The 12,066-nt window shown below is 51.7% G+C and overlaps 1 non-coding gene across 1 annotated transcript; it reads right to left on the bottom strand.

Moving 5' to 3' along the window:
* Window positions 1-11,683: 11,683 nt before the first annotated feature.
* On the bottom strand, window positions 11,684-11,790 carry LOC120093900 (U6 spliceosomal RNA). The gene has a single exon (XR_005487618.1). It is a non-coding gene; the product is annotated as a U6 spliceosomal RNA (small nuclear RNA).
* Between the last annotated feature and the right edge of the window lie 276 nt (window positions 11,791-12,066).

Genomic DNA, 12,066 nt, shown 5'->3' with positions numbered 1-12,066 from the left:
GCCTCTCATTGGTCAGAACCTGCAGAGGAGGAGCCTGCTCCAAAGTCCTTAACTTGGACTCTTCCCATCCGGATCTCAAGGATGGACAGGGAAGGGAGAGGGGGATGGGCAGCCATTAGCAGATACTGTGTCAGCTGCTGATTCATTGAAGTCACAGGTATCACTCTGTGGGCCAGAAGTTTGGGCATCCCCCACTGTCCTCTAAAGGGTCTCTAGGCAGCATCGCTAGCAGGATGGTGGATCTCCCATACCCCTCACCCTACCCCCAGGGTTCCTACCTGCCTCCCAGGCTTCTCCCCTCTCCCCACAGCACCCCAGGCAGGGGTTCCCACCTGCCTTCCACTTCTTCAGCTTCCAGGGAGGAGCAATTACTGGTGCACTGAAGCTGCACGATGCTACCCATCCTGCACTTGTCCCGTGTCTGTCAGGGGCTGGCAGCCTCGTTTATCCTGTTAAATGTGCCTGATAAGCGGGAGCAGAGGACTGCTCCATCAGGCCAAGGACACATAAACGCAGCCTAGTGACTGCTTCCACCCCCCAAAACAAGACTTCCAACCCCTCCCTGCCCTTCCCACTTTGTGCCCCTAACCACCCAGGTACCGAGGCACCCTTAATATTGGGATCCCACGGGGCTGGGGATTTAGCTCAGTGGTAGAGCGCTTACCTAGGAAGTGCAAGGCCCTGGGTTCGGTCCCCAGCTCCGAAAAAAAGAACATATATATATATATATATATATATATATATATATATATATATATTGGGATCCCAGCATGGCACACGCATCTTGCTCAGGGAAAAGCTGGCTCCTCTAGGGTCTATAACGTGCTACTCTCTCTGGCTTCTTCATCTCCCAACCTTGGCAGGGAGAGGCAGGGGTGAACTGAGCAGCTATCCAGGGCCTGAGGAGCAGGCTGCACAGGGCCTCCACCCTGTGCAATCTTTGGCTCTTATTTTGAGTGAGGCGAGGAACCCCCTTGATCTCAGAAGCTGGGATGAGGGGGAGTGCTTCAGGGACACCCAGGACCAAGGATGGGCTGCACTAGGGACCATTAGCTGGTGACAAGCAGCTGCCTTCTGAAGCAGACCGAAGAATAGCTTTAAGGGACACAGGACATAAGTAAAGGGAGGGCCCAGGATAGCTCAGGTATGAGCCAAGAACTGGAGCCCCACTTTCTGAGATGGGGAGGGCGGGGCTCTTGTGGCCTCATTTACATGTGATGACTCTGATGCACTTGCCTGGATTCCATGTCCCCACAGTTTACCTGCTGCATTTAGCCCATGATGGTACAATGCTGTGAGGTGGGGCTGAGGCTCTGCCCTGAGTCTTGTATTAAAGTTCTCAGTGTGTGATGGCTTCACCTCTAGAGTTCTGGGTCTGACAGACACACTCTTGCCCTTCTGCCTTCTGCCATGGATTTGGCAGCTCCAAAGCCTCCCCAGATGAGACAACTTATTGAGAGCCCAATAAGTTGTAAGTACGGATGAGCCATGAGGGGCTGTAGCCAGTCTGGAATGGAAAGGGAAGTTTCACCTGGGGCTGCCTCTTCGTCTACCTCAGACTGGGGTTTCCTGGGTCATTTGCTGTCAAAGAGTGCCACCAAACCGGGGGAGGGGGACTTTTATGGCATGGCTGGAGGCTGAAAACAGACTTTCTCAGTCTGGAGGCCTGAAGTCTGAGACCAAGGTATACATCAGAATGTGATTTCTATGTATCTAGAATACATAGGAGGGTCCCTTCCTGCCCCCTCTAGCTCCAGGTCTTTCTTCAAACAGGGACATTTCCCTGGCCTCCTAGTTTCACCCCTCCCACCTCTGCTTTGCCGTCCCACAGTCTCCCCTCCAGGTGTTTTTACGCCCAAATTCCCTTTAGTAAGAACATAGCGATGGACTAGTGTGGCCTCGTGAGTCTCTGCTCACATCTCTCCTCTCTTGTCCCTCCCACACTAGCTTTTTGCTTTTCTGGAACATCTCATGTTTACCATTCACGGTCTCCAAAGTATCAGACAAGCAGTTCTTCACAGTGACAAGGGTGGGGGGGGGCTCCTCACATGGGCGACCTGAGCTTCAGGCGGGCAGAACCGAAGTCTGGCGTGTGTGAGCGCCTTGTCTTGCTGTTGCTTCGTTCTTGTGAGGCAGGATAAAGGATAAAGGAGGTGATGTGTGAGACAGTGATGGCCCCTCATGGGGCTGTGGCCCTGACTACTCGGCCTCATCTGAGAGGACTGCACTGCTGTCCCCAGAGTCTGGAGTCACTGCTTCCAGGACAGCTGGACTTTATAGAAGTGGAAGGCAGTGTCAAGGGAGCACCAGGCTCTTGTTCGGTATTGCAAAGATGACGAAGGGCAGAGCCCTGCAGGAGTCTCAGATGGCCCAGGGCATCTGCCCGAGAGGTCTGCTGTCAAAGGGTGGAGGAGAAGGGGCCCAGGAGCAACTCAGAAGCCAGCTGCGGGGGTTTCACGCACCCTGTCAAGCATTTATGCTGGACACAAATTGCCTTTTTTCTTTTCAGGCCTATTTCAGGCTTGACAGACCCATGAATATTTGATCAGGGAAATAATTTTCCAGGCACTCGAGGCTGGAGGGGCCCCAGAAAGGCAGGTGCCCCCTAAGGGACAGGAAGAGACTCTTCAGTGCTGAGAAAAGCGCTGGGACTGGGCCAGCTGCAAACCGTTGCTGGTTCTTCCTGGCCGGTGAGGGCAGTGGAAAGAGGCTTCTCTCTAGCCAGATGCAGGGTGTGCTGACTGGAAGCGGGGAAGCTCCCGGTGTCTAGGTACAGGCAAACACGGGAGACTAGAGGGTCCGGCCTGCGGTAGTGGGATGGGCTGTATGCTCTCCCGGTATGTCATTATAAGGAGACAACCCCCACAGAGTCTTCTGTGTCGATGAGTTCTGCTCCGAGAATACACTTGATCTACAAGTCACCTCAGATAGCATCCGAGGCCCTCCTGCTGATGTCAGCGCTCCCGCATCTGTGGGAAGATAGGGCTGATCAAGCTTTGTGCCTGCACGTGGGTGGTGCTTGGAGCAGGGGTGTGGTGTGTACACACACAGAGCCTGGGTACTCAGCTGGCTCTGAGCTGGGGCTGGGAGCACTTAGCCGCTCCTTCCTCTTTCTGGCTAGAGACGGAAGCTGCTTTCACTAAGTGCCCTGACTCTGGTGGGCGGGGCATGGCACCTGGCTTCCAGGTTAGAGACTTAAGAGCCAAGTTTTTCTCTGTAGGTGTTGGGGGACAATTGAAGGGGCCAAAGCTAGTTCCTGCTGGCATGTTTTCATCTTTCAGCTCTGGCTTCAGCCAGCTGGCCCTCCCCAATCCACCCTGAATCTTGCGTTGTTGAAGGGACATTATAGAGGTGACAGGATTTAGGACCCTGCACGTAGGTGATTGTTCTGGAGGATCTGGACGTCTTACAAGCGGTGACACTGAAGCAGAGGAATTGTTCAGACCACGTGGTTGGGAAGGCCTTAAAACAGCCAGCACTGTGGGAGAACAACAGATGATGTCACTAAGTCTGGCTACTGTCATGGGTGACGTCACTCTAGAGTGTGACGTGTGGCTCACCCCTGGATGGAGACTTAAGATGCCAATGAGACACAGGATACATGAAGCTGGGTGTGGAACTACGAGTGACACAGTGCATGGGCAGCAAGGCTCGCTCTGTGCAAATGAGTCCCAAACCCTTCCCTCTGCATCATCCAAGCCCTTTGTTCTCCCTGCTGGATTGACTCACCCCTCGGAAGTGGGGGTGATTTTCTTTTGAAAATCAGTGGCCACTGCTTCTCCTGGAACTGTGTGTCTCTGCTCAGTTCTTTGTAAGGTGGATAAGAACCTAGAACCCTTTACCCTTAAGGGCAGGGACAAGGGCAAGATCTTCTCCCCAGACCCCAGATTCTACCTGAGCACACGCCGTTTTATGACTTGCTGACTATTGTACAATCTGGAGCACAGCTCACTGGGAGCCCCGGCGTGGGGTGGGTGGCTGGTGGTGGTGCTGAATGACAGAGAAGGTGAGAAGGTAACCCCATGGTGTCAGGCCTGTCCCCACACACTCCAGAGAACACAGGGAGATGATCAGCAGTTGTCCGCGTGACCACCAGGAGAGGGCCAGTGGTGCCTCTCTGGGTCCTTTCTGTTCTTCCTCTCACCTTCCGTGGTCACAGTCAATTTCTCAGCTCCTGCCCTGTTCCAGCTCTTTTGTCTTTGAGTACAAGTTACTCAAGGAGGAGGTCATGCCTTATATGCTGATTGACAGATGGGAGCTTCAACAATTGTGGAACAGTTAGAATGTTTCCAATCCAGAAGCTAGTTATAGATTATCTTGGGCTATCTTTAACTCCCTTTAATGGGCATTTTTCGTCCACTCTGTGTGGGGCCTAACAGTCTTGTAATTATTAGGTAAAATCTTTGGAATGTATGAAGAGACCTGGAACTTTCACCAATCCAAGGGCTAAGAATATCACAGGAGAGCATCTAAGACTCAGAGCAGAGATGCCCCCAGTCATCTGGCACTTCCTTACCTGGTGTTTCCACCGATGCACTTGAAAGCGAGTTGACTTATGACTTTCTTTGTTCTATTAATAAAAACTTCGTGCACCTGACGAACCACTAACAAAAATGTGTTCTTGGGCTGTAGTCACTCTTACCTGACTACAGAATGAACTCTCTTATCTCAGTTGAGGGTGTGTCTTTGCATTCACGTGTAACACACACACACACACACACACACACACACACACACACACACCTCCTGCCAGGTGAGCCTGTGACGTGGGTGGGAACAGAGGCCTTTCTTGACACCTGTTCCCTACCTGCCTGTATATTCTTAGCTCTGGAGTTGTCCTCACACGTGGCTTTGCAGGTTTGTAGTAGTAGTTTGCGAATCTGTTGCTGAGTAGGAGGGGACACGGCTCTCCCAGTCCTTGAAAGGACAGCTATGGGTTCAGGTAGACAGAAACTTTGAGGAGGATTCCATACCAGCTAGTGCCAGGGAGACAGCAATAGAGACAGCTGGATGCAGTGGGGATGGTTTGAATCTCTCAGTTCACAGGGGCAAAGACTGCTGGTGGACAGGATATGCATCATTTGGTGTTGACAGCCATGTTGGAGTCAGCCCTTGTAGTCATCCCATTGGTGTGTGTGTGTGTGTGTGTGTGTGTGTGTGTGTGTGTGTGTATCTAAACTCTCCTGAACTTGGAGGCAGCAGCTTGGCGTGGAGTCTCAAGTGTCAGGACCATACCTTACCACCTGCCCTGGGACCCCGAGCCACTGCAGGGACAAAAGGGCTGGTCCTAGGGGTGGAAGGGGAGATCTCAGGAGCAAGGAAGAAATTCCTTGCAGACCTTTTCTGGTCAGGCCCTGAGGGAACTTGTTTTTGCCTTGTAAACAATTTTCCCTTGATTTTAAGTTTTTTAAAATGTCAGTTTTCATGAAATTCATTCATCTTTTCAGAATTATGAGGAGAAAGCAAACAAATAAAAAAAGAAGTCTATATGAGTGCTAGGCAGCAGCCTGTCTGTCCCTGGCCTCTGGGCTGCAGGATCCTGATAGCTTACACACTGGGTGGGGCCATCTGGGACTCAGCAGCTTCCCTGTGTTTCTCTCTCTCTCTCTCTCTCTCTCTCTCTCTCTCTCTCTCTCTCTCCCTCTCTCTGTCCTTCCTTCCTTCCTTCCTTCCTTCCTTCCTTTTTTCCTTCCTTTCAGAGACAGAGTTTAGCCCTGTGTAGCCCTGGCTGTCCTGGAACTCACTCTGTACACCAGGCTGGCCTCAAACTCAGAGATCTCCCTGCATTACCTCAGACCCCAGATCTAAGCTCCTAAAGGACTTAACAAAACCATATTCCCATGACTCTCCCTGCTGCAAAGTCCAAGCACACGGTGCCATGGGTAGTTTCAGAAGGACCTAGGCACCTGCAGCTCCTCCTGGCCTTGGGCCAAACCATGGATGATGCCACACACTGTCTCAGTATCCTTTCTTCTTCACATGAGGACCCCACTCAACAAATTGAACAGCCACCAGACACTGCCTGGTCTTATTTGCTAAGACCTTGCTTCCAAACAGGGTCAGGAGACTGAACAGGTCACACACGAACCCCAAAGTCTACTGAGCACCCCTTTCAGATCACAGGAGCTGGTTTCCGGCTCCTAGGCTGTTGGCCATGAGGGCTCAGCTCCTGCCAGGAGTTGGCTGAGCGCTGACGTAGGTACTGACCACAGCAGCTCTAATGTTCCCTGTAATTGCATTCCCAGGCCCAGGAAACTCTCGCTCGCCTCCCTGAGACATGCAGAGAAGGCCAGTAATTAGATCTGCCTTCCCAAAGCACTCGTTTTTCAGAGTTGGAAGTAATTTTCTGTCTGGGAATAATTAACTTTGAGAACCTGGGTGAAGTCTGCGGAGGAAGAAGGTGGCTGGAAGCTTTTCTGAAGAAAGCTGGGAGCTAAGCCTCAGGCCACGGGTGGCCCTGTATCAGAACTGGGCCCCAGGTATCCAATTACCTAGTGGCCCTGCCTGCCACCTCCCGATGACATCCACAGCTTCCTAGGACAGCTGTTTTTCAATATCATCTCCAGGGATTGTACATCAGGTGGCCTGGGACTTAGGGGTAGTAGATTTCAGTCCAGATCCAGGGCCTTCAAGACAGGGACCTAGTGGTGAAGTCTCAGAGGGACCTTGGGGTGTGTGTGAACCAGGACAACACATGGTAGCTATTCAGAAAAAGCAGCATCATTGGCGGTCCTGATGACGGCGGTGGTGGGATAGGTCCGGGAAGATGGGAAGAGGGGTACTGGCCGTCCTCACAGTCTCTCAGCTGCAGCCAGGCCTCATAGCTAGGAAGGAGCAGAAAAGCCTAGGAAGCTGTGATGATCCCCAGGGATGCCCAGGGCTGACTTCCGGGAAGGTTCTACCCTTTCATTTCCTCACAGGCTGTGGCATCCCTGTTGACCTCTGGCAGTGGCTGAGACCTTCAGTCGGGGCCACCTTAGGCCCAGGGATAACAACCAATGAGCCCCTTTCCCCTCACCCTGCAAACTTAGGCCTGAGGGATATGAGTACATGCCCAGTGACCCACAGGGTAGAGCTGGATCCAAGATGGCATCTGGTTTGCCTTCTCCTGGGACTCATGTTGTGCTGTAGGCCGGTTCCAGATCCTTCTGTCACTAAGTGACCTTCAGATAAGGAGCCTGTCTAAAGAGATAACACAGCTGGGAGCCAAGGTGAATGGTGTTTAGTTAGATAAGGGTACCCACTGGGTCCCTGTAGATCTTGGGATAAGAGTGTGTGTCTCTTGTGGTACCACACACATAAGAGATGAGTGTTAATGATTCCCCTGTAGGCCACACGAGGGAGAAAGACTTGCTGCAGCAGGGAGAACACTTAACACTTAATACATGAGCAAGACAGGAAGCTGCCAGGAGACAGCAACCGAGGATTCTGCACCCATGGAAAGCAGTTCAGGATACAACACATGTTCTAATGGGGGTGGGCCAGAGAGTGGGGACATTTCCAACCCCGGAGCCCGAGCTAAGAGCCCACAGGCCTCTCCACCTGGCCTTGTCTTTATTTTCATGTCGCTGTGGTGGGGAACTCTCTCTTATATCACAGTGTAGTCTCTGGCATCTCTGACCCCTGAGTGAAGTCTTCCTCTCTATGGTGTCGCTCTGGGGACCTTTCTTCAAGTTCCAGAGTTACTCACAAGGGCCACCTAGGAGAAATGCTGAAACCTACCCTCGACTCTCACTATTCGTTGTCTGGATCAGAGTCTGCGTGTTCACAATAGTAGCATCTGAGGGTTCTGGGGCAGGCTCAGGGCTGGGCACTTTTGTGTCTCAGGCTTTCTCAGTCCCTGGTGCCTCACTTCACAGAGGAGTGAGACTCACCCTGGGGCACATAACAGGGACCTCAGCACAGGATTGGCAGCTCCATCACAAAGGCAGGGCACAGGTGAATGCCTGCTATATCCTGGTTTCCCACAGAGCCAGCTCTCCTCTGTGCCCTCTGCATGGCTGGCAGGAGCTGTGTCCTGCCACAGACCCCCCTCCATATTGTACCCACGTTTACCTGCTGTACCCCCAGCTTTTTTCTTATGGATCTATCTGTCTCACGTGTTCCAGCCATCGCCCTCCCCTGCTGCTCTGTCCCCTCTGCATTGTAGTACCTTCTCCCCGTGTGCCCTTGCCTCAGATCCTCATGTGTTAGCTCTTCTTCCCAACACAAGCTCCTTGGAAGACTCTCTAGTGCCAATGGTGGCTTAACCTCCCTTTGCTTTCCCCAGCAGAAGGTCAGCTCCTTGGGAAGGCCATCTTGTCTACAAGGCTGGCTGCGGGATGCTTAGTCACACACTAAATGCTCAGCTGTGTCTGCCAACTGCCCTGTGCTTGGAAGTCTCAAGAAATGGGAAGAATGGATCTTTAAAAAAAGAATTGTGTGTGTATATGGATGTTTTGTCTGTATGTGCATTTGCACACTAGAAGGGGACATGAGATCCTATGGAACTGTAGTTATAGATGGTTGTGAGCCGCCATGTGGCTGCTGAGAATTGAACTCAGGACTTCTGGGCAAGTCATCTTTATCCTTAATCACTGAGCCATCCCACCTCTATCGGAAGAATGGATCTTGCAGGGGACGTGGGGGTGGAGAAATGGCCCGGTAGTTAAGTGTTTACTGTACCATCATGATGACTAGAATTTTAGTTCCAGCAGTTATGTAATGGGTGCCTTGTGCATACCTGTAATCCCAGTTCCAAGGGGCTGGTGGGCATAGGAGGTCACAAAGGTGTGCTGGCTTCCAGCCTAGCCCAGAAAGCATGAGGCCCAGGTTCAGAAAGAGACCTTGCTCAATGGACTAGGCAGAGAGTGATGAAAGACACTGGATGTCCTCCTTCTAGTCTCTGTGCATGATGGGCACTTGCACAGACACACAAACACGTGTGTAAATAAATCTCTTTAAAAAAAAACCCAGAGCAATCCAAAACCACAGCGAATCCTGGCACCAGCCACCACCAGACCTCTGTGTACCTGTGTGTGTGTATGCGTGTGTGTTGGTGGCAGGGGGTGGTGGTGGAGGCAGCAGAGGTGGCCCCGCCTTCGTGCAGCCGGAGTCCCTGGCCAATACTGGGCACGATCCCTGCGGGCTTGGCTTGCAGCTCCTGCTCCTCCTTCCGCCTCCGCCACACGTTTAATTTGATTTAGGGAGGGAAGTCGCTATTTTCTTCTGTGGTGTTACCACTGATAGTCTATTTCCTGCTTCTAGCTGGATGCCGTGTTGGCATTAATGTAGAAAAATTAGCACCATCAGGGCTGTGTTTGGAGCCATCCCTCACACTGGAGTCCCTGACGCGTTAATTAAACTTGATAAATGCTTCTGTGTAAAGGTAACTTTTGAACAAAGGATCCACTCACCCTATTATTTGTCGGTAACATGCTCCAGTAAATTGCTTGGAAGGAACTCAGTGTCCCAGGGGCACACTCTGGGGCCTGGGGCCCTCTGTCATAGGGAAGGGGGCTGCCCCTCATCCTCAACTTTCAGGCTCGCCATGCTGCAATGGGATGCCCATGGCTCTGGCATGCATTCCAGCTTGGGAGAGTTCTATTCACCAGGCCATGGGCAACATGAAGCTGCCGCTGGATGCCTAGACTGTGTGGAGAGAGGGGTGCATGAAGGAAACATTGTTACTCTTCAGGTTAGTCAGTTTCTAGTCCAGCCCACCTGACAATCCAGTGTGTCTAATCGCTAATTGAGCCCACTTATGCTAGCTACATAGTTAGGAAAAGGGAGGCAAGAACACCGGGTTTGGCATGGCTCAGGTAAACACTGGAGGACTTAGGGTTCATCCACTAAGGGCAACTGGGGACCACTGTATGTCTCAGCTTAGAGCTCACTTGGTAGGCCATCCCTCCTTCATCCCCCTTAAAGTCAGGCCCTCTTCCAGGGGAAACTGTTAGGGACACAAGCAAACGAGAGCTTCACTATCCATCAAAGAGACCCGTGGGTTGGCCATCTAGAACTAGTATGGTGAGTTCTTGGAATCAACAAACTTCTTTGGTCTTTCTCCCCTGTGGCTACTCTCCTCACAGTTACCTTATGATCACAAAATGGCTGCTGAAACTCCCTCCCACTTATCTATGTGCTAGACAGGAAGAAAAAGAAAGGAAGGGACCACAGGACATCATTCTTAGGCAACCATCCACTTCCACAGTGCCTCCTGGATATCATCTGTTGGGCACCTGGCTTCAAGGAAGGCAGCTCCTACAGAAGCAAAGGGTTTTTAGCATTCTGTTTAAGCTCCGTCCCACAGTTACCTGGCAATAACACAGTGGCCTGGCACTATGAAGGAGCTGCTTGTCACCTCCTCTCTTGCTCTTGCTCTTTCCCTCTTCCCCTTTTGTCCCTTCTCTCCCCACTCTTCTTCTCCCTTCTCTCCACATGCTCATGGCCATCCTCTACTATTCTCCCCCCAACCCCCCTCAAGCTCTCGAGCTCTTTCTCTCTCTCTTCCCCTACTACCCTCTTAACTCCCCTCCCCTTGCTCTAAATAAACTCTATTCTATACTATACTGTCATGTGGCTGGTTCCTCAGGGGGAAGGGATGCCTCAGCATGGGCATGGGGGCACCCCTTCCCTACACCTCACCACACCTCCATAGAACATAATCCCCCCTCTATCTTTTTAGAAACACACCAAAGGGGCCTGGGCCGGTCCTGGCAGTCTGTCTGCTTCCTACAGGCCCAAGTCATTCTCTCTGGAGTCATGTTTCCATTGCAACTTTCTAGGTTGGGTGTGATGGTATAGACTTGTATTCCCAGCACTCAGGAGGCCGAGGCAGAAGAATCATGAATTCGGAGGCCTTCCGTGAGTAGCCATTTCTGTCTCAGGAATTTTCTTAAGTCTCTGGTCTCTGTGGCACTGAGACACAGAGGTGCTTCTCGTGGTTTCAGTTCTGTGGCTATGCGGTCACATCCCAGTGACCTCTGCTTGTACTGTCACTGAGGCGGAAGGCAGCCTGCTGCTGAGGTTTACCCCACCCCAGGCCTCCACTGCTGTACGGGTCTGAGTTGTCTTTCATTGCCAGTGGGGAGCAGAGAGACAGGGGGAAATGGGCCTTGGGGGTAGGGCCTGACTGGGGCTTTCCTGAGCTTTGTGCTGAAGCTTTTAAAAAAGGGTTTTTACTAGGTTACCTAGTGAGGCCAGTCTCAGACAAACATACAAACGTAAAGAGACGTGGTAACACACTGCCCGACCCCTTCCAGTCCTTTCTCTCTGCTTCCTGGTGCGCAGCTGAGATGTGACTTCTCAGCTTCCTGCTCTGCCCACTCGCTGCCATGCATGTGTCCCTGACCTTAGGGACCAGTTGTTTTTGGTCACAGGGTTTTATCGTAGCAACAGAAAAGTAACCAATACACGCGAAGCCTGCCGTCCCCCACTTCATCTACCTAAGGTTCCATAACTTCCCTAAAGAGAACCACCAGCTGGGGACCAACTGTTGAAACACCTAATCCTTTGGGGGCACATTTGCCATTCAAACCCCCACAGCTGCTACTGGGGAGGCTTTAGCCTCAAGGTGGACCAGCAAAGGAGAGGGAGCCAGAGTGTGATAATATTTTGGGAGCTCAAGGATAGTGTCTTAGTTAGGGTTTTACTGCTGTGAACAGACACCATGACCAAGACAACTTTTTGTTTATTTTTTTATTTTTTTATGGAACGCTTCATGAATTTGTGTGTCATCCTTGCGCAGGGGCCATGCTAACCTTCTCTGTATCGTTCCAATGTTAGTACATGTGCTGTCAAAGAGAGCACCCGAGGCAATTTTTAATAAGACGTTTAACTGGGGCTGGCTTACAGGTTCAAAGTTCAGTCCATTATCATCAAGGTGGGAACATGGCAGCATCCAGGCAGGCATGGTGCAGGAGGAGCTGAGAGTGCTACACCTTCATCTGAAGCTGCTAGCAGAATAGTGGCTTCCAGGCAGCTAGGATGAGGGTCTTAAAGACCACACCCATAGTGACACACCTACTCCAACACGGCCACATGTATTCCAAATAGCGCCACTCTCTGGGCCAGGTATAGACAAAC

Source organism: Rattus norvegicus, chromosome 7, assembly GCF_036323735.1.
Source record: "Rattus norvegicus strain BN/NHsdMcwi chromosome 7, GRCr8, whole genome shotgun sequence".
In the NCBI taxonomy this organism is placed as follows: domain Eukaryota; kingdom Metazoa; phylum Chordata; class Mammalia; order Rodentia; family Muridae; genus Rattus; species Rattus norvegicus.
Note: the sequence above shows the minus strand (reverse complement) of the source record. Positions and strands in the feature narration are given on the sequence as shown.